This window comes from Cervus elaphus, chromosome 32 (genome assembly GCF_910594005.1).
Source record: "Cervus elaphus chromosome 32, mCerEla1.1, whole genome shotgun sequence".
Lineage (NCBI taxonomy): Eukaryota > Metazoa > Chordata > Mammalia > Artiodactyla > Cervidae > Cervus > Cervus elaphus.
The window spans coordinates 14,511,671-14,534,329 of NC_057846.1; positions in this window are offsets into that span (position 1 = coordinate 14,511,671).

Below are 22,659 nucleotides of genomic sequence, written 5' to 3' on the forward strand. Positions count from 1 at the left end.
TCCTGTTGAGAGCAGGGGCGGGCGCGGTAAGAACCTGGCTTAGAGTCCCAGCTTCACCTCTCAGACCTGAGCGAGTTACTTATCTCTTTAAGCCTCCATCCCTGCAGCTGTCGTGTGGGGATGGTGACAATGGACTGGTGAGTGCACACTCCTGAAGCCCAGCCCCTCGTACACTGGAAACCTCCTCATCAGTGGGAGGAGGCTTGTATTTAATGTTTTCTCATATCTTTCTGCTCCATGATTCTGGTTTCTCCTCTAATTCAGGTAGGTCATGCAGAAACAGGCATTGTTACTCTACCCACAGCAATGGCAAAAGCAGGATGCAAAGCAGAACTGGGAGCTTGTCAACCGGGACCCTGAGATGATGTGAGCTTCAGTCGGTGGTCCGGGACACAAAGCCTGGAGCCCATAACCGTTGAATGGGCTTCCCAGGTGGCACTAGGGGTAAAGAACCCACCTGCCAATGCAGGAGACAGAAGAGATCCGGGTTCCATTACTAGGTCGGAAAGATCCCCTGGAGAAGGGAATGGCAACCCACTCCAGTATTCTTGCCTGGAGAATCCCATGGACAGAGGCTACAGTCCATGGGGTCACAAAGAGTCAGACACAGCTGACCACACAGCGCACATCACAGCGGAGGCAGGACCTTGCCAGGAAGAGGCATCCAAGCGGAGGTGAGGACAGAAGAGCTGGGGTCAGGGACCCAGTAAGGGGAGAAAGGAGCGGTTCTCAGATGATCGGCTCACCGGGTGTCAGGCTGGCCTCTTTGCTGGGGCTCTCCAAAGCAAGGAGGTGCCCCCTTAGAGGTACATCTGAAGGGGACTCGGGCTACCTTCAGAGGCTGCCCTACAAAATCCAACCACAGCTCATAAGCAAAAACTCGAAGCTCAGTACAACCGCCCTACAAGCAACCTTTTAGACCCTACATTACCTAAACTGAAGACTACACTGATACAAAATCCAGTCCACCTAGCTTAGAAGCTAAAAGTCATTGTTTTCTGAAGTCATAAAACAATTAAATGCCAACATTTCTACAGGTATTTTCCATCTGTAGAGAAGATAGGTGAAATTGTTTTAGGCAACTTTGCTATATACTCCAACAGAGAAAAAATACATTCTTCAGTACAACATAATTCTCAAGGTTAAAGAAACTACAAAGGGTTGAAAAATAATCTCTGATGATTTCTAAAAATAGAGCCTGTGTTTCCTAGTCTCCATCAGAATACTACCTCTGCTTTGTAATATATATTATCTATTTAAACTGAATAATCTGGATTGAATTTATATTACAAATTAATTTTTAATTTACAGGCATTAAATCCCTACTTAGCATAAGTTTCACTCCTAAACAGTAATGAAATCAAACTTTTCATTAAGACACTGAACATATTTACTATAGTTATCACATTTTTCTTTTTGTTTACTTTCTTCTCCTTGGACAGCGGAGCCTGGTGGTCACAGTCAGACATGACTGAGGAACTAACACTTTTACTTTTTCACCTTGACTTGAAAGTCTCCCTTAGACTACAAATACAAGGAAAAGCAAACATGATCCTCTTTTTGTATTTTTTGTAAAATAAAATTGAAATAGAATGTTATTTATGATCTCAGGATTATGCAGACTTTGTCTCTCCTTCCCTCAGCTGATACCCTGCAAACATACCATTCAGCTCCATGAAATTGTGAATGGGACAACCATCAAACTTCCTAACTTAACATGTGTATAATATTTCCTGTGCTGTCTAGCTTCAGAGTGGGAAATGCTTACAAATAGGTTATTGACAGCTGGTGTCAGAAATCTTAGTTGCAGGGGTAACTAGCAAGGAGACTGTCATCAACTTGCCTTATGATACAGACAAAAGCTAGCCATTCAATAAACAACTTGATATTTTACTTTTCAAATAGTTCATTGTTCAAATACAAAGAAGCATCCCCTTTTGGTAGAGGATGAGTGTCCAAACACACAGGACAGATCTTATTGTTCCAAATTACATCCACAAAAGAATAAGAAAAGAAACCAACCCTGAATATTCATTGGAAGGACAGATGCCTGAAGCTGAAGTTCCAATACTTTGGCCACCTGATGCAAAGAGTTGACTCACTGGAAAAGACCCTGATGCTGGGAAAGACAGAGCAGAATTAAAAGGGTCGACAGAGAATGAGATGGTTGGATGGCATCACCAACTCAACAGACACGAATCTGAACAAACTCTGGGAGATAATGAAGGATGGGAAGCCTGGTGTGCTGCAGTCCATGGGGTAGCAGAGTCAGACATGACTTAGTGACTAAACAAGAAGAACAAGGAAAAGCAGAAAAAAAGACAGAGAGAGAGAACCAGCTTGAAACTGGTTTATGTGTGTGTCTCAGTCAGCTGAGGCTTCTATGACCAAATACCACAGACAGGGTGGCTTAAACAACAAACATCTATTTCTTACAGCTCTGGAGGCTGGAAGTCCAAGATCAAGGAGCAGCAGATTTGGAGGCTGGTCCTGCTTCCTGGCTGATAGATGCTCTCTTTTCACTATGCCCACCCTTACGTGGCAGAAAAGCTGAGGGAGCTCTCTGGGGTCTCTTCTCAGAAGGGCACGAATCCCATTTGTGAGGCTTCCACCCTCATGGAGCGTCCCAGGTGACTCAGTAGTAAAGAATCTGCCTGCCAATGCAGGAGACGCAGGAAACATGGCTTCAATGCCTGGATCAGGAAGATCCCCTGGAGGAGGTAATGGCAACCCACTCCAGTATTCTTGCCTGGAGAATCCCATGGACAGAAGACCTACTCACCTCCCAAAGACCCCACCTCCTGATACCTTCACTTTAGGGATTAGGCTCTGACACACAAATCTGTGGGAACACAACATTCAGTCCACAGCAGCGTGAATTGCAAAATGCTATTATTTAGACATATCTTCTCTGTTGGATGCTCCTTTTTTGCTTTTGCAATTAATATCCATTGCATGTCTAGGCAAAAATGCTGCAGGATCAGAATATGAAAATGCTAAGAAGAAAACAAAAACAGGATACTCCATGTGCAAAGTTTATTTTTTTAATATTGTGGCCCAAAGTGGCCTAACAAGATCTTCCATCATCTTGACAAAAATTAAAATATAATAACAATGAATCATGCACCATCCCTCACTTCTCTCCTCGGTTTTCCTCCATCTCTACCCTCAGGACTATCACAATTGATTTTTCAGATTCTGTTTCCTTATTGTTCTAGGTGGCAGGAATCAGAGGATGGAAAATAGTGAAAGCCCACTCAGGACGGAAGCCCCTGTGGCAGGGGTGCTGTTGATGGCAGATACTGTCCGGAAGGATGTACACTGTGGATCAGGTTACTGACCGGCCTGAGCTCAGACTAGAAGACGCCAGCCATGGGCACAGCTTCTGTTCGTCAGTTCCGAGCCTGTTTGGAGGCCTGGAAACCAAAGAAGTGATCCTTCCAAAGACGTGTATGCCTGCTAGGTCGCTTCAGTCATGTTTGACTGTGTGTGACCCGATGAACTGTAGCCCTCCAGGCTCCCCCATCCCTGGGATTCTCCAGGGAAGAATACTGGAGAGGGCTGCCATGCCCTCCTCCAGGAGACCTTCCCGACTCAGGCATCGAACCTGTGTCTCTTACATCTCTGGCCTTGGCAGGCAGGTTCTTTACAACTAGCGTCACCAAGACAGCAAGGTCCTAACCCCCAGAATGTGGGGATATATTGCTTTACACGGATAAAGGGGCTTGGCAGATGGGATTACATTTAGGACTTTGAGATGGAGAGATCACCTGGGTGGGCCCAGCGTAACCACAGTTCAGTTCAGTCACTCAGTCGTGTCCAACTCTTTGCGACCCCATGAATCACAGCATAACCACAGGGGTCTTCCTAAGAGGGAGGCAGGAAGGTCAGAGTCAGGGAAGGAGACGTGATGACAGAGCAGGGGTGGAAATGATACAAGGAAGGGGATGCAAGACAAGAAATGTGGGCTCTTGTCGAAGCCAGAAAAGGCAGGAAGCGCTTTCTCCTCTAAAACGCCCAGGAGCGCAACCCGGCCAGCAGCTTGATTTTTGAGCCCAGTGAAACCCATTTTGGCCTCTGACTTCCAGAACTGTAAGATAATACATTTGTGTTATTTTAAGTCACTAAGTTTGTGGCAATTTCTTACAAAAACAGTAGGAAATTAACGCAGCATTTGAGGGTCCAGGGAAGCTGGGCTGGCAGAAGTTCTTCAGAAAATGTGCAGACACTGCAGACTCATGGACTGCAGCAGGCCAGGCTTCCCTGTCCTTCACCATCTCCCAGAGTTTGTTCAAACCCGTGTCCGTTGAGTCAGTGCTATCTAACCACCTCATCCTCTGTCATCCCCTTCTCCTGCCCTCAATCTTCCCCAGCATCAGGGTCTTTTTCAGTGAGTCAGCTGTTCACATCAGGTGGCCAAGCTATTGGTGTTTGGGGTGATCAAATTTCACCTAATGGCTGGAAATGCCACAGGTGTGAAGAGTCCTGACACCACCCGCAGGGGTTCTGCGCTAGCCCGTCTCCAGGCCTCCCTGGGGAGGCCTCACACCCATTAGAACAGGCACATGATAAACAATCAAAATTGGTGCGACTGTTTCGTGTTGGGTGGGTTTTATTGTTTTTCCTTTACTTTCTGCTGCTTCTATGCATTTTTCCAAGAACATGATTTCCTTTAGAGCCAGAAAATTCAGCGATTATATAAAGATATCTGGATGTGCCTATCAAAATCTTAACAGCCATTTCTATTTGCCTCTGTCCTGTGCAAAGATGAGGGCTTCCAAAAGGCAAGAGGCTGAACCCCTGTAGGCAGGTCTGCAGGTAGGAGGACAGGCGAGGGCTAAGCGCCGGGGGTCTGATCTTCCTCCAGCCCATAGCCCTGCCAGCTGCCTTCACTTTGATTGAGTAGCCCCTGTGCCCGGGCTGCCGCAGAGGCACAGGGCAGCCCTGTTTGTTCTCTCTCCCCTGCAGAGCTGGAGGGTCTCGTGAGCAGGAGATGCCCTGCCCGGGAACAGAGGGCTTCTCAACAACACAGCCCCCGCGCCAAGCTGTGCTTACAGCAGCCAAAGAGCTGATCCAAGTCGAGAACCTCATCAAATTCTACATCCTAGGTAGACATTTGCATTCTCGATATCGATCACTGAAGCTTTTCACTCTCCTCACTATTTCTTTCCTACGAGTTTACCTTGCAAAGCCCACTCTGCAGACAAAAAAGATCAGAGGGTCTTTCTCTCAGGTCCTCCCCTTCAATGAAGAGGGGTGGGGTCCATGTGCCCCCTCGAACTACCCCCCGCTCCAGTTTTATGGCAGCTGACCTAGAAAGAGCCCCTGCTTCCCTGTTGTCACAGAAAGGACCGCCTTTCTCCACCTCCCCAGACATTCGTCTTCCTAGAGCAATACCCAGCAGCGGAGGCAGGGAGGTGATCGTGTCTGAAAGCAGACTCACTTTGCTCTGGCTTTGGAGTCGGATGGAGCAAACCCAGGGAGAAAGGGCTTCCTCTGCCAAACACAGACTATCTGGACCCACGGAAGGGTTCGTTTATGCTAACTGGTTGGGTCTCAGTGCCCAGGTAGTTTGCCAAAGTATTCTGGGTGTTTCTCTGAAAGTGCTTTGGATGAGATCAACATTTAAATCAGTACTTTTAGCACAGGGAACTCCACTCAGTACCCTGTAATGATGCAATATGGGAAAAGAATCTAAAAGAGAGTGGCTATGTGGATATGAATAACTGGTTCACTCTGCCGTACACCTGAAACACAACATTAAATCAATTATACTCTAATTATTAAAATTAAAATAAATAAATAGATAGAAAGATAGATCAATGGACTTGGAGTAAATCAGAAGGCCCTCCATGATGTGGGTGGGCGTCATCCAATCAACTGAAGGCCTGACCTGAACACAGGACTGCCCCTCCACTGAATAAGAGAGAATTTTCCAGCAGACAGAGGTCAGACCTAGATGGGGACACAGATTCTTTCTGGGCCTGGTTTGCACTTTTCAGTCAATGCCTTGTACTAAACCCCTTCCTCTCTATATATATGTGTGTGTTCACTCACGCAATCGTGTCTGACTCTTTGTGACCCCATGGACTGTAGCTCACCAGGCTCCGCTGTCCATAGAATTCTCCAGGCAGGAATACTGGAGTGGGTTGCCATTTCCTTCTTCAGGGGATCTTCCTGACCGGGGAATCAAACCCATGTCTCTTGCATCTCCTGTATTGGCAGATGGATTCTTTACCACTGCACCACCTGGGAAGCGCCTCTCTCTCTTTCTAGATATATATATACACACACAGACACCATATTGGTTCTGTGTCTCTAGAGAACCCTGACCAATACATTTGACCACACACTCTCTAGATTCCTTTGCTTTGTGCTCCTGGAACCCCTGTGGACCCCAATCTTAAACTGTTACTCAGCTTCAGCATCTTTGCACAGACTGTAAGTCTCTTGGATATCCTGTCTCCTGACCCGAGTTGGTCCTTACTGGCTTTTGCTCTGAAGACTGTCTCCACCTCAGGTATCTAACTCCAGCCACGCTGTGTTTCCTTTTCAGATACTTCTCTTGCATGAAACAGGATGATACACCCAGAGTGGCTGAAATAAAGAGGAAATTCCTAACAGCCAACTTCTCCAAAGTTGTATACGGTCTCCCTGTTGGGTCACACTTTCTATCCACCATCAGATGACATCCTCAGACCGGCCACTTGACCCCGAGTGTGGAGGGCTCAGTCAGCACACATTCTGCTGCCCTTGTTGTAGCGTCCACACAAGACAATGCAGAGAAGCAGCGTGTCCTGAGAAAGGTGATCTGACAGCTCTTCTGAGGACAAGAGGTCAGGGAAAAGGACCTCTGAAATCATGACCACAGATCCTTTCACAAACACTCTCAGTGCCTCAAGGATTTTCCAGTGCAGACATGTTTTTGTCTTCACAACAGAGAAGATTTTTCTGTCTGCTTGTTTTGTTTTCTCCTTTGCACGTTGGTAGCTATAGTAACTAAATTTTCATTAGTGTGAGCAGTTTGTCTTAAAAACCATGTATTGATTATAATAGTGATGAAACACACCATGAATAATTAGACATTCACAAAAGGGATCACTCTTTCAGGGTTTAACACTTAGAAAATGCAGAGTTTAAATGAAATATTTTCTTCTAAAAATAATGCTTGTGATTTTTGCTCATTTAGTTAACAAATAGATATTGAGTATCTTGTGTATATAACCAAAAATAAATCTGCCTTTCTTAAGTCTGGCTGAAAGCATTAACACATCATACATTAAAAGTCATCTTAAATAATGTAATTAGAAATTCTTCATCATCATCTTAATCAACACAGGGTTACTTAGGCAAAAAAAAAGAAAAAGTGGGGGAAGGGAGAGGATTTATTGAAAGATTACTTGATTAACATTTTAATCCTGCAGAATATTTGCCTTTAAAGGAGTCAGGTACCTATAGAAATTATACCTAATTCAACAGTGTATCTCATAACTTGCCCTCAACAGGTAATTTCATCAGAGCCTTGTATGATACTAATTTAAACTTCTTGGCTGAATTCAACCTAAAAGAAATACTTTCCAGAATTCCAATACCTATTACAGATCCAAAACTGCACTGGTGCCCACCACACAAATACTGTTTCTCAAAGCTCAGAGTCAATAGATCCAGAAGAACCCATAGGAATCATGTAATCAACTGCAGACTCAATGCCAGAGCTTGAGGGTAAGATAAAGGAGAATAAAAAGTCATTACCGATATAACAGTGTTCCCTGAGGTGCCTGCAGGTCCTAAAGGGCAGGTTTGCACATAATTAAACATCACAGAGTCTAAGGGACTCTGAACACCTCCTCTGTCTCTTCTCCAACTGAGGACTGCTCCACTAAGTCTACGTCTCAGAAACAACCATCCCCTCCCCTGGACTTCTCTTCTCTACCACATAATGAACAAAGGCAACCATGGAAACCAGGCAGAACAGGGTCTGAACACCCAGGAAGATTCAGAGTCATACGGTATAGTTGGGTTCCAGGCAGAAACCTTTATGGAGCCCTGAGCTGAACAGGCCATAGCCCCTCCCATTTGCTATGCTGGGACGCCCCCCGCCCCGCCCCCAAGCACACCCCCCCACCCAAGCCTCAGGCCTGTTTTCAGATTCTCCTCTAGTGGGTCTCACCCTTGATCACCTCTCACCACCCCCTTGATGTGCCTTCCTGTGCTTCCCTGCAGGGCATCCTAACTCAGATCTCAAAGTCAATGCTCTTTATTCTAGGTTTGGTAGATAGGTCGGTCACTCCCTTTCTAAGGTCCATCCTTATGCTCCTGAGACTCCAAATTGTCTATAAAGAAAAGTGGGTGGCTAGAAGCAGGCAAAAAATTACACATTTACAGGATGCTTTCAACATGAGTTCTGAAACAACAGCATTAAACTGGGTTGCCATGGAGCCCCGAGGTTAAAGTCAGGTGTTCGGGGCACTGAAAAAAATGTATCTTGACCTCTATCTCATGCAATGTGTTAGGGCTCTCCGGAGAAACAGAACCAACAGGATGTGCTTATTATAAGAAATTGGCTTATGTGATTAGTAAAAAAGTAAAAGTGTTAGTCAGCCATGTCTGGCTCTGTGTGCCCCCTTGGAATGTAGTCCCCCAGACTCCTCTGTCCATGGAATTCTCCAGGCAAGAATCCTGGAATGGGTAGTCATCTCCTTCTCCAGGGGATCTTCCCAACCCAGGGATTGAGTCTAGGTCTCCATCTGAGACACCAGGGAATATTAGGGAGGCTAGCAAATCCAAAATCTGCAGCACTGGTGTGGCTGGAGACCCAGGAAAGACAATGGTGCAGGCGCACCCTGAGGGCATCTGCTGGAGGATTCACTCTCATTCAAGGAAGTCAGTCTTTTGTCCTATTTGGGCCTTCAACTGATTGAATGAGGCCCACTCACATGTTGAAGGGCAATCTGCTTAATCAAAGTTCACTGATTTGAATGTTAATCTCATCCAATAACAAACTAACCATCACACATCCTAATATTGCAGATCTAAATGTAAAAGATAAGGCAATAAAGATGTTTAAAAAGTGCTATGCAAAAAGGAAACAAGTTGAAAAACTGTGTTATATTACTTATGCTAAAATTAAGAATTTCTGTTCCTCAAAGTCACCATTAAAGGGGTGAAAAGCCAAGACCCTGGATGAGAGAATATATTTGCAATATAATATTCAATTAAGTATTTGCATCCAGAAGACACTTTTTAAATGTTTATGAATTGGTAAAGAAAAGGCAGACAACCCAATGGGGAGAGGGAAAATGGACAGATTACTTGGACAGGCAAGATACGAAAGCCTGACTTGTTTGCCTAATTGACAAACTAATAGTGCAACGTGATCCCACCACCTGCCACCAGCATGGTTAGAATGAAAAAGGCTGATAGGTCCAAGACTGGGAAGCATTAGAGCAAAGGAAATTCTTACACAACAGTGGGAATATAAATTGATCTGACTTATTTCAGGAAACTATTTGGTATGTACAAGTCAAGTCGTCATTTGCATACCCTGTGACTCAGTCACTCAACGTCTCTATATAAATCCAACAGACAGGCAGGCACATCTGTATGGGAATGTTGATAGCAGCACTTTTCATATTAAACAAAAAAACTGAAAATAACCCAAATGCCTAATAGCAGAACTGAGAAATAAATTGTGGTATATTTCAATGAGAATAAAATGATCTACAACCACAAGCTACACATGGGTGAATCTCCCAAACATAAATCTGAGCGAAAAGAAGCCAATACAAAAAAGAGCAACAACTGTATGATTCCACTTAGAAAAAGTTCAAAAGCAGGAAACCATTACAGACGGTATTAGAAGTCAAAAGCAAGACTGCCCTTGGGGAGGACGGCTGTGACAATAAGGGACTCAAGGGAGCTTCCAGGATTCTGAAATGTTCTTTTTTTAGATCTAGTTGCAGTCCATGAGTCTGTTCATTTTATGAAAACACACTGGACTGTGCATTTTTTCAAATATATATTATACTTAAATTTTTTGGCAAAATTATCAATACAAACATTATAGAAGAATACAAGGCAATAAATAATAGGTCCTTTGAGGATAAAAGACAACAGAAAATCTGCATTTAAGATAGATTGCTACTATTGCTTCCTTTAAATCCACTAGGTCTGTCCTTCTGTCAGGGGGCAGTTACAGCTGGAGGGTAAGATTGAATTAATCTGCCCACAAGTCAACAAAGTTGGGGAAGCATCATGTTGACTCTGCTGATAGATGGTGACAGGGCAGTGAAAGCACTTCTTAGTAACGCTCTTTTACTTATTTCAATAAGGTAACAAAACAACAATTAATAATATAGGAGTACATTTTCCTGGAGATGAGAAAGTCCTCAATGGATTTCATTTTTATTTTTTTCCATTTATTTTTATTAGTTGAAGGCTAATTACTTTACAATATTGTAGTGGTTTTTGCCATACATTGACATGAATCAGCCATGGATTTACATGTATTCCCCATCCCGATCCCAATCCCCCCTCCCGCCTCCCTCCCCATCCCATCCCTCTAGGTCTTCCCAGTGCACCAGCCCTAAGTACTTGTCTCATGCATCCAGCGTGGGCTGGTGATCTGTTTCACCCTTGATCGTATACTTGTTTCAATGCTGTTCTCTCAGAACATCCCACCCTCGCCTTCTCCCACAGAGTCCCAAAGTCTGGTCTGTACCTCACAAATCACCTAATCACTGTCTCCCAGTTGGTGCCAAGATTGGAACCATCAGTGCTTCTATCTATTTCAGTGGATCCATTTCATCTCATATTGAAAAGGAGGTCAGATTAGATACAAAAATCCTCAGGAGAAGGTTAAGGAGATATAGCCCTAAAACAAAAGAGTATTGAGGCCTTTAGCCCTTCAAAAATATCAGACACTAATGGGGATACAAAAGACTACTCAAATTCAGAAACCTACCATATATTTTTAATATAATTTACTTAACTGCATTCTTGTGATAAAAATATATAAGCAAAATTTACCATCCTAACCATGTTTAAGTGCACTGTTCAGTGGCATGAATTACGTTCATATCGTGGGGCAGCCACCACTGCCAACCATTAAGAGCTTTTTCATCTTCACAAACAGAAATTCTGTCCTCAGTACATAAGCTCTCCCCAGGCCTCTCCCTCCCCACAGCCCCTGGCTACCACCATTCTACTCTCTGTCTTTCTATGTGTGACTCTTTTGGGGACCTTGTTATCAGAGGAATCATACAGAATTTGTCCTTCTGTGACTGGCTTAGCTCTCTTAGCACAACATGTTCAAGGCTCATCCATGTGGGAGCATAGTCAGAATTTCCTGCTTTTTATGGCTGATTGGTATTCCACTGTATGGAAAAACCACATTCGGTTCATTCGTGGATGGACATTTGAGTGGTTTCCACCTTCTGGCAGTTGTGAGACATTTTTTATTTTGAGGGTATTTGTGATCAAATATAATGCCACAAATTCTTGGACACTTCTCCCACAGAAAGGTGAGGCTGCATCCCCTCTCCTGGCATCTAAACGGACTCTAGTATTGCTTGACTGACAGAGCAGAAACGGAAAGGCTGGTATCCACGCCCAGGCTTAAAAACTGATGACTTCCTTTCCTGCTCCCTCGGGGACGACCATGCTGCAGAGACCATAGGCAGGTATCCAGTCCACAGTGGCAGCTGAAGTGTGCCCTCCCATCACCCCCGACAGGCAGCAGACACATCAGGAAAGCTACTCTGGATCCCCCTGACCAGCCCTTCTGCCCAATGTAAAAGGAACCCCCATCAGATCAGAACCACCTGTAGAACAAGAATCCCTGAGCTAGACCAGGCCCAAATTCCTGCCCCATAAAGTCCTTCCCTCAGTCGTGTCTGACTCTTTGTGACCCCATGGACTGTAGTCTACCAGGCTCCTCCAGCCATGGGATTTTCCAGGCAAGAGTACTGGAGTGGGTTGCCATTTCCTTCTCCAGGAGCTCTTCCCAATCCAGGGATCGAACCTGAGTCCCCCACATTGTAGGCAGATGCTTTACCATCTGAGCCACCAGGGAAGTCCCATAAAGTCCTTAGGTATCCAAAAATTTCTCTTTCAAATCAGTAGGTTTAGTGGTAGTTTGTTATACAATGATAGATAACCAGAACAATCTTGATTCCAAAACATCAGAAAACCCACAACCTTGCAGTAGAATCTCCCAGCAAGCAAGGATATCAGTTCTTTCCACACCTGAAGGAACCAACACAGGACAAGACCACCCCGGGCCAGACAGTGCAACATCCAGAAAGTTAAAAGGGTGACAAGAAACATTTCTGGAATCCCGACCGACCTCGTGTTCCCAAATTCACTTACTCATTACATAAAGTGTCAGTGAGACAGGCAGGCTTCCCAGGTGGTGCTGGCGGGTAAAGAACCTGCCTGCCAATGCAAGAGACGCAGGTTTGATCCCTGGTCCAGAGAGATCCCCTGGATGCAGTATTCTTCCCTGGGAAATCCCATGAATGGAGAAACGTAGCAGGCTACATACAGTCCAGCGGGTCACAGAGAGTCGAACACGCTGGAAGTGACGTAGCACGCATGCGCGAGACCCATGCTGAGGCCCTGTGCTCAGCGCTGGGTGGGGAAGGGGAGACACACCTGCCCTCACTTCCCTTAATGTCCACTTCTGACCAAGACCACATGCCTTGGCTATTTTTTCAGCATTTTCCTGTCCTCCAACCCCCACCACCAGCCCCTTGTTCCAAAATCAAGGACTTGGTGTTCCCCTGTAGCCAGGCCCCTCCGAGGGCCCTGCTGGTGTATTGGGGTGAAGCTCTGATGTCACACATCTAATAACGTGTAATATCAAGTATCTCTCCCAAGCAAGAGCCACCTCTCAACTATCAGGGGAAAAAAAATAATAATAAAGAAAAGAATCAGGTGCTACCTAAAAATAGAATTTTCTAGTATTTTCTAATGACTTTCATTGGGTTTATTTTGATTGTACAGACAGATGGAACCCAGGGTGCATTTTATAATTCATGAGAGAGACGAAAACTCCCTGTTACTTTGGAATCTCAGAGGACATCGCGAATTCAAAGGGAAGACCAAGTAGAATACAAACCGGTCTTGGGGAGAAAAAAAATCTGACTTTGTGCACCAGAAGTCACATCAAATCACCTGCTTCCATAGGGTTTTGACGACTCCCGCAAGCTCGGTGCACGCAGTTCACCGCGTTCAGGATTGTCCCGGTCCCGCAGGAAGGCCGAGAAGGCTCGCCAGGTGAGCCGGCTTACCTGAGCACGCACGTGGTCGCCCCCGGAGCCCGGAGCGTGCACCTGCGGGCTTTCCCGTGGGGACTCGGCCTGTCCTGCCCCGAGGCCATCCGCGGAAGCCGGCGCTGCCCAGGGGTGCGAGCCTACCTGCGTCTGGGTGCTCTCTGCCCGCTCCGCACCCGGGAGGAGCCCGCGCATCCGCATGCCTGCAGAACCGCACCGCCTCCGCTTGTTCCGCTGATCGGCTCAGCCATGAGACCCGCGCCGCCCTCTTGTTTATCTAATCCACGTGCAGTGAGCTGGGGTCGGGGCTCAGCCTCACACAGTGCCCTCCACCCATGAGCAGTGACTGCAGGTATTCAGAATTCCTACCGTGCGCCTGGAGAAGCCTCATCCCAAGTACCGCACATTCGAAAGGTGAGGCTGGTGCACCCCGAGCCTGGCAGACCTCACAGCCCTCACAGCAAACCCTTCCTCACTCTGCACATCATCACGGAGCAAAGCCTTCAGGGTCTCGGTGCTGACTCTCCAATTCCTTCAATCAGACCGTCTTAGACGCGGACAGAGACCCACGTGAGACAGAACCACCATGGCCTTGGAATGCAGGTTTGGTCTGCTGGCTTTGAAACCATGTTGTTGTTTAGTTGCTCGGTCGTGTCCGACGCTTTTGCAATCCCGTGGACTGTAGCGAGACAGGCTCTTCTGTTCATGGGATTTCCCAAGCAAGACTGCTGGAGTGGGTTGCCATTTTCTTCTTCAGAGAATCTTTCTGACCCAGGGATTTAACCTGAGTCTCCTGCACTGAAGGCAGATTCTTAACTGCTGAGCCACCAGGGAAGCCCTTGGAACCATGTCTAGAACCAAATTGATTCCTCCAGCTCCATTTATACCTAATTCCGCCGGCCTTTCACCGTGATCCCCACCCCTCAGATCCCAACAGAATCTTTCCAAGCTGGTAGTGAAAGAAAAGTGAAAGTTGCTCAGTTGTGTCCAACTCTTTGTGACCCCATGGACTATACAGTCTGTGGAATTCTCCAGGCCAGAATAGTGGGTAGCCTTTCCCTTCTCCCGGGGATCTTCCCAACCCAGGGGTTGAACCCAGGTCTCACCGCATTGCAAGCAGATTCTTTATAAGCTGAACCACAAGGGAAGCCCAAAAATTCTGGATTGGGTAGCCTATCCCTTCTCCAGCCGATCTTCCCGACCCAAGAATCAAACCAGGGTTTCCTGCATTTCAGGTGGATTCTTTACCAAATGAGCTAATCAGGGCTTCCCTGATTAGCTGGTAGATCTGCTCTCAAATAGGCTTGTGATTCATCTGCATATTAAACCAGACAAAATGATCCCTGACAGTTCTTGACTTGGTTATCACACAGTGATGATAATAATGGATTTTTTTTTTTAACTCTTTCATAAGAGTTTATAGCCAGGTCCCTCAACTTGAAGGGCTAAGGATAAGATGTCTGGTGATACACAGAGGAATTAAGAGGCACGTTTAGAGTCAGGCATGCCTGAGTGTAAGTCTTGGCCTCACTGGATCACCAGCTACCCAACCTGGTCAGGGCCGATTCCCTATGCCTCACCCCTTCCCAAGTGAAAAGGAGCAGTGACATGTTTCTCTCGAATAGTTGTCATCAGGATGACACAGAAGAGGTGACATGAAGCACATACACAGAGGAGCCATAAGATCTAGTCTTTTTATCACCTTCATCATCAGGTTTTTCTTAGAGTAGTCCTATTTTATTAACCTCACCAATCTGCAGTTCACAGAAAAGGACCAAAGGGTGACTGGGAGTATCATTAAAGGAAGTTAGGTATTATCTGAATAAACTGTATTTTTCCTGTTCCAGGGAGATGTCCCATTAGGGCGACAGCAAAATGAAAGCTGTTTACATAACAAAAGCCATGGTTCTTCACTCCAGTCCTCCAGGCCTCCCGGCAGTGCAGGAAACCAAGAAGAAAGCAAAGATGATTCAGAGTCTTAGAAACTTAGGTAGTTTTGCAAATTTATAGTTACTAAAAGGGGACATGTAGGAAAAATAGATAAATTAGGAGCTTGGAATTAACTGTCACACACTTCTATATATAAAGTAAATAACAAGGACCTACTGTATAGCACAGTGAACTCTACTCAATACTCTGTAATAACATATAGAGGGAAAGAATCTGAAATAGAATGGATATATATATATATATATATATATATATATATATATAAACTGATTCACCTTACTCTACACCTGATACTAATGCAACATTGTAAGTCAACTATACTCCAGTATAATTAATTTAAAAATAAAATAACTTTCAAAAATAAAAATTTAAAAAAGAAACTTAGGGGACTACCCTAGTGTTCCATGGGTAGGATTCCACACTGCCAATGCAGGGGACCTGGGTTCCATCCCTGGTCAGGGAACTAGATCCCACATGGCACAACTAAAGAGTTTGCATTAAATAAATAAAAATATTTTTTAAATACTAATTTTAAAAAGAAACTTAGGTGATTTTGCTGTCATTTGACTTTATGTTTGGTGGACAGGGTGAGAAGTATCCCAATTCCTGAAAGATATCACAAAGTCCTCTGTAAAATAAATAAAATATTCTGCAGGGGCAATGAGAGATTCCACAAAGAAAACCTATCGTAAATGTTTGGTCTCCGGACCCCTCCCTACCTGTCCTGGGAACAAGGCTCCACCCACTGTCCCCTCAGCCCCACCTGGGCGAGCAGGTGATGCTGAGATCACCGGACAAGCTGAGGACTGAGCCCCCCTAAGACACAAGATGTCTACAGAAACTGCAGACTCTGGTAGGCAGGCGTGGACCCCTCATTTTGCAGAGCCAAAGTCAAGCCTCAAGTGTAAGCCCCTTCCTTCTGCCACCTTCCTCACCTGCCCATAAATGTTTGGTCATTTAATGACATTCCACCTTCAGAAATGATTCCCAGATGCCATCAGAGAGGACAGGGAGGCCTGGTGTGCTGCATCCATGGGGTCACAAAGAGTTGGACACGACTGAGAGACTGAACTGAACTGAACTGCCATCAGAGAGAATAGGGGAAAAGTTTGGGGGAAAGAAGAAGCTGAATTTCAAGTATTTTCCTGTTGGCCTGCGTAACCCTAACTTCTGTTTGAAAGGCATGTTTTGCAGTTATTCCTAAACCTCTGAGGTCTTAAACTGAGGGGCAACTCCCCTGAGACACCAGTTCTGTGAGATTCTGGAAGGAGGTGGATCTTCTTCCCTTGTCTGCGAAATGTCGATTTTCTGTGTGTGTGTGTGTGTGTGTGTGTGTCTGTGTGTCTGTGTGTGTGTGTGTCTGTGTGTGTGTGTGTCTGTGTGTGTGTGTGTCTGTGTGTGTCTGTGTGTGTCTGTGTGTGTGTAAAGTCCCCACTCCCATCCCACATTTTGAGCATCGCCTTTATGGAAAAGTAGAAACATCTAAAACTCTTCTGGTAACTCTGGTTGGAATGGAAGGGGCTAGCTCTCAGACCCCCTCCTATGTAAGTGGGGAGCGGGGAGAGACGGGAGGGAGGGGAGGCGGCAGAAGGAAGGGGTTCACACTCGAGGCTTGGCTTCAGCTCCGCAAAACGAGGGGATCTCCACGCCCGCCCGCCAGTCTGCGGTTTCTGTAGAGGTCTTAGGTCTTGGGGGGCTCAGTCCTGCGCCTGCCCCGTGGTCTCAGCACCACCTGCTCGCCCCAGGCTGGGCTGAGGGCACAGTGGGCGGAGCCTCGTTCCAGGACAGGCAGGGAGGGGCCCACCCGGAGGGCATGCCCTCCAGATGACCTCCTCCCCCAGAGGACGCTGGTGGTCGTGCCCTCTGATTCAATTTTAGGCTAAAAAGAGTTCTAGCCTGTAGCCCTCCTTTTCTCACCCCATTTGAGGGAATGTTGGTAAAATTCAGGCTCTGCGGCACTGGTGCCAGATTAAGCCTGGGAGACAGAGTTTGGGGTGAAGTAAGTAGAAATGAATAGCTTTATTGTTCTTCCAAGCAAAGGGGGCCACAGCGGGCTAATGCCCTCGAGACTGCGAGTCCATCCAGGTGAGCGGCGAGGCATCTCCTAGTGCTCAAGGGCCGGGGCGTGGTCAGCTCGTGGACATTCTTCTGATTGGCTGGTGGTGACGTAATTAGGAGTCCGCATCATCAACCTGGTTCCAACTAGTCCGGGGTTTGCATGCTTGTGGGCAGTAGGCAGTTAACTTCTCCCCCCTGGTGGTGGTTTGGTGTGTGAGAAACAGCTCAGAGGACATGGCTCAGAATACCATGTACAGTCCTTGAGGAAGAACTAAAGGTCCTTGACTTTGTTTAGCGGCTGAAGTATTATTGTTTGGTCTTGCTTGACTGTTTTCCTTTCAGCATTTTCTCACTTCTCTGAATAAACTTACTCTTTGACTAAAAGTTTTTCCATAGACATAAAGCAGGTGGAGGACATGTGTGGAGGTCTATCCTGGGATGGCCTTGTAGCGTCATTCTAGGTTACAGAAGGGACCGTCACAGGTGCTGCCAAAGCTCCTAGTGAGAGACGCAAGATGAATGTTGGGATGAACAAGCGGTTCAGAGCATGGAAAAGCAGAAAGGGGGGTGGGGTGGGGAATGAGGCCAGAGTGAAGCCGTTTACATCCACAGAAAATCTCAGCACCTTTTCCATTTCAAGAGGATTTACTGGGCATGTTTGGTGTTCAGAAGTGCATGAGGCTCCGGAATAAAAACTGTGACTGTCGCACCATGCTCTCGCCTACCTGGGGGAGGGGGTCCCCGGTTCTCAGCCATCACAACCCTGTCATCATGAAAGAGCTGGTTTTTGTGAGCCTACCTGAAAAGATCGCAAAGAGAAACAGCCTCCTTTAAGAGCCTGACTCAACTGGGAAAACAGGAGGCTTAATTGGAGCTGCAATATCACTATTTCACATTTTTACCACTAAATGTGTATAAAGATTTTAGATTTCTGGTGACAGATACTCTTTAACAAAAATATCTTCTGATGAATACTTTGGAATGGTTCCTCTCTGTTTTCCCAGGTAAATATTTACCTTGACTTATGCTTATATTAACGCAAAGATTTTTCTCCATCACCACCCTGAAACACCATGCCTTGCCTCCAATAGGAATTGTGGTTTTATCAACTCAAGTTGATGGGAGTAAATGTGTCCTTTTATTTAGCTTCTCAGGTGCTAATCAAAGACTAATTACCTTGAACCCTATCGACCTTCTCCCACCTTTTTCGCAATAGAGATTAATGAGTGACATTACACAGGGCACAGATTCATGCACTGAAAGGAACGAATTCATGCATTATTCACGCCACGTAAATACATGCACTTTTATTTGGAGCTTTCAAAGATCTCAGAAAGAAACACCAAGGAGACATACAATCCGACAAAGGCAAGAATTGGGACAGGAAAATTATATTCAATGGAAATGGAGAAAAATAGACCAATCTGTGCAGAAATGAAACTGCTGGAAAGGAAGTAAGAACCTGAGGAAACAAGACCAGTAAGTGCCTCCAAATGTGTGTTAGACTCATGATCAGGGCCAGGATCTTGGCCCCTTGAGCCCTGGGCAGCCCTCCCTACCGGGTCCCAGTGGGGCATCCGCAAAGAACCATCCAGGTAGTGTGCCCTCTTATACCATCCTGACATCCTGACACTGGCCCCATGCTCCCCACCCTGTGAGCCAAGTCAGTCCATTCTAGGCATCAACAACTTGCAAACTTTTGTGACCTAAATAGCATAGCTTCAAGACTTATAGAAATAACAGAAAAAGAAAAAAGAAAAAAAGCCTATGCCAAAAAAGTATTGAGAAAATTATAAGGAAAATGGTCAGATCTACAGTCATGGTGGGGAGTATAATACAACCCTCTTAACAAATGATACGGACTTCCCTGGTGGCTCAGTTGGTAAAGAATCCACCTGCGATTCAGGAGACCTGGGTTCAATCCCTGGGTCAGGAACATCTGCTAGAGAAGGAAATGGCCACCCATTCCAGTTTTCTTGCCTGGGAAATCCCATGTATAGAGGAGCCTGGCGGGATACAGTTCATGGGGTCCCAAGAGTTGGACACAACTTAATGACAGGGCCTCCTGAGTCACCAAGAAATGATTGAATAAGCAGAAAAATAATTAAAGGATAGAGAATCTATAAAAAAAAAAAACAGTAAATAAGCTTCAACTCATGAGCATATATTGAAACCTCCACCCACCAATTAGAAAATGCATTTTTCTTTTCGAGGACACACTAGACACCGAGAGGCACAGAAATTCTCAACCAAAATCATTGCATCGGTACCATACTGACCCTGTTCTTTGACCATGAAGCAATAAAATTAGAACTAAACATTCCCGAAGTACAACGAAAAGACAGCCATAGGTTTGGAACTTAAAAGCTTCTGAACATCAATGCAAACAAAGCTTTGTGAGTCAGCATTTTTCTCCTCTCCTCCTGGAAATCATAAAAAAGCAATAAGGAGAACAAAGTCATTTTGCACACTCCATTTTTTTTTTTTTTCAGTGAAACCAGGAGACAAATCTAACCCACACACTACAAATTATGTATAAAGACTGCCAACGTCACCAATGGGGGCAGAAGCAGCTCAAGAGGAGCTGGAAAGAAGAGGGCACAGAAGCAGAGGGGATCGTTAGAACCACAGGCATAGATGCATCTTCAAGTGTGAGAGCTTCCATCCGTCTCTGCATCCTAGAGGGGGGCTGAGAGGGGCAGGCCTGGCAGGGGGCCCCCAGAGCTCGGGTACCCTGAAGCCTCAGGATGCACTTGGGGGAGGCAGCACTGTCTGTCCGCTCTGCAGCCGGAATCCACCCCTGAGTATGAGAGTTACCACAAACAGCACGGCGCCCCTGAGCCTTCCTGAGGACATTCATAAAGGCTGAAATTCAGCCGAACGAGTTAGGGCAATAACAGGAAAAAACAAAAAACTCTGTGGTGTTTATTTAAACAGAGAAAGTAAAAGTGAAGTCGCTCAGTTGTGTCCGACTCTTGGCGACCCCATGGACTGTAGCCTACCAGGCTCCTCTGTCCATGCAATTTTCCAGGCAAGAGTACTGGAATGGGTTGCCATTTCCTTCTCCAGGGCATCTTCCCAACCCAGGGATCGAACCCAGGTCTCCTGCATTGCAGGCAGACACTTTACCATCTGAGCCACCTTAAACAGAGAACTAGACCTAAACAAACATAAGGACTAGGGGAAAAGACTGTTTAATATGTATGCTATAGGGCCTGAGGGCTTCCCTGGTAGCTCAGAGGTTAAAGCATCTACCTTTAAGGACCATGATCCTTCAGCTCAATAAAGGCCCAACTGTTAGGCCTTGTTATATGCTATCAATAAGTAATACATTAGGGGCTTCCCTGGTAGTCCAGTGATTAAGACTACGTGCCTCCAATGCCGGGGATTTGAGCTTGATCCCTGGTTAGGGAATTCAGGTCCCACATTCCATGTGGCAATAAATGTGTGTGTGTTCTCAGTCTTGTCTGACTCTTTGTGACTCCATGGACTCTACAGCCCACCAGGCTCCTCCGTCCATGGAGTTTTCCAGGCAAGAATACTAGAGTGGGTAGCCATTCCCTTCTCCAGGGGATCTTTCTGACCCAGGGATCGAACCCCAGTCTCTTGCATCTCCTGCACTGGCAGGCAGATTCTCTACCACTGTGCCACCTGAGAAGACCGTGTCAATAAATAAATAGTCAACAAATTCCAAGTCCGATGCATGAAACAAGGCACTCAAAGCCAATGCACTGGGACAACCCTGAGTGATGGGATGGGGAGGCAGGTGGGAGGGGGTTCAGGATGGGGAACACATGTACGTCCATGGCTGATTCATGTCAATGTATGGCAAAACCACCACAATATTGTAAAAAGTAATTAGTCTCCAATTAAAATAAATTAATTAATTTTTTTGAAAAGAGGTTAACTTTCCTATAAATGGTGCCAGCACAATGGACTCTCCACATGGAAATGTGTGAAATTCAGTCACTGCACAAAGTTGTAGATTTGTTCCTAGAACAGGCAGTTTCACAAAGATGGAAGGTAGGGTTTAGGGGAGGGAAGAATGGGGAGCTGGTGTCTAATGGATATAGAGTTTCAACTGGGGAAGCTAAGCCCTGGAGATGGATGGTGGTGACAGCTGCCCAACAATGGAAGGTACTTAATGCCATTGTACTGTACACGGAAAAATGGTCAAAGGGTAAGCTTTATGTTATGTGTATTTTACCAAAATTTGAAAGAAATGTCAGTACTTCAGTGATGAGTGACTGTGTTTTGGGTCAAGACAGATAGAGGGAAAGGCCATTTTGGAGCAGGATTGGGGAAGACGTGTCTCTTTCATTCAATAACAGCACCCGATACTCTGATGGGTGCTTGACAGTCCATTGGGAGGACAAGCCAGTAAGTGCTATGGGAGGAGGGGGGGATAAGGAGAAAGAGCACGTTGAAGATGATTAAGAGACTCTGGCCACCACCCACTGACAACTGTACCTGCCTTATGTGAGCAGCACAGAGAACCAGACCTGCAGAAGAAAGCATACGTGGGTGGGGGTGGGGGGTGTACCAACCAAGAGATACAGCAACACTTTCAAGCTTCCATGGGTGGATGAGACCCTTGCTTAAAATCTGAGTCTTTCATATGATATATGAGCTTGGTGTTTCCTGCAAAAGAAATATGCAAAATCTTTTCTCCCTTAAGCTACAGGTAAAGAACCTCGTTAGCAGTTAGTTAGTTGGCCTTTTTGCAAGATGCATGTTAGTGACCCCGAAAGGGCACTTCCCTAACAGCAGCATCTGCTCTTTTGAAGATGATGAGGACTTTTCTTTGTTGGTGCCCCTGTGAGGGTGAGGTGGGGGTATAGCGTGGAGCCTATTTTTCTTGATATTAGCCTTTCTTTTCACAGAGGACAAAACAAAGTTGAAAATGAGTATAGAGTTCTTGTTCCTGTATTTGATTTAATATTCACATCACTAATATCATATATGGTCCAGGAGGAGAAGTACTTTCCTAGATTTTCATTCTAATCCGTTCTGCCATCTCTTGGTACATCATAAAAAATCGCTGTAATCTACTCATCACGGCTTGAGCACCATAGCTGAGTTCTTGCTATGATGGTGCCATATTTGTGAATTGGGGCTTCCCTGGTGATGCAGTGTAAGAAATCCGCCTGCAAATGCAGGAGACATGGGTCAATCCCTGGGTCAGGAAGATTCCCCTGGAGAAGGAAATGGCAACCCTCTCCAGTATTCTTTCCAGGAACATCCCATGGACAGAGGAGCCTGGCGGGCTATAGTCCGTGGAACTGCAGAGTCGGACACAACTTAGCAACTAAAAAACACATTTGTGAATTTGGGATTCAGAAAGACCTCCTGAAGTACCTTCTCCAGGGCTGGGAAT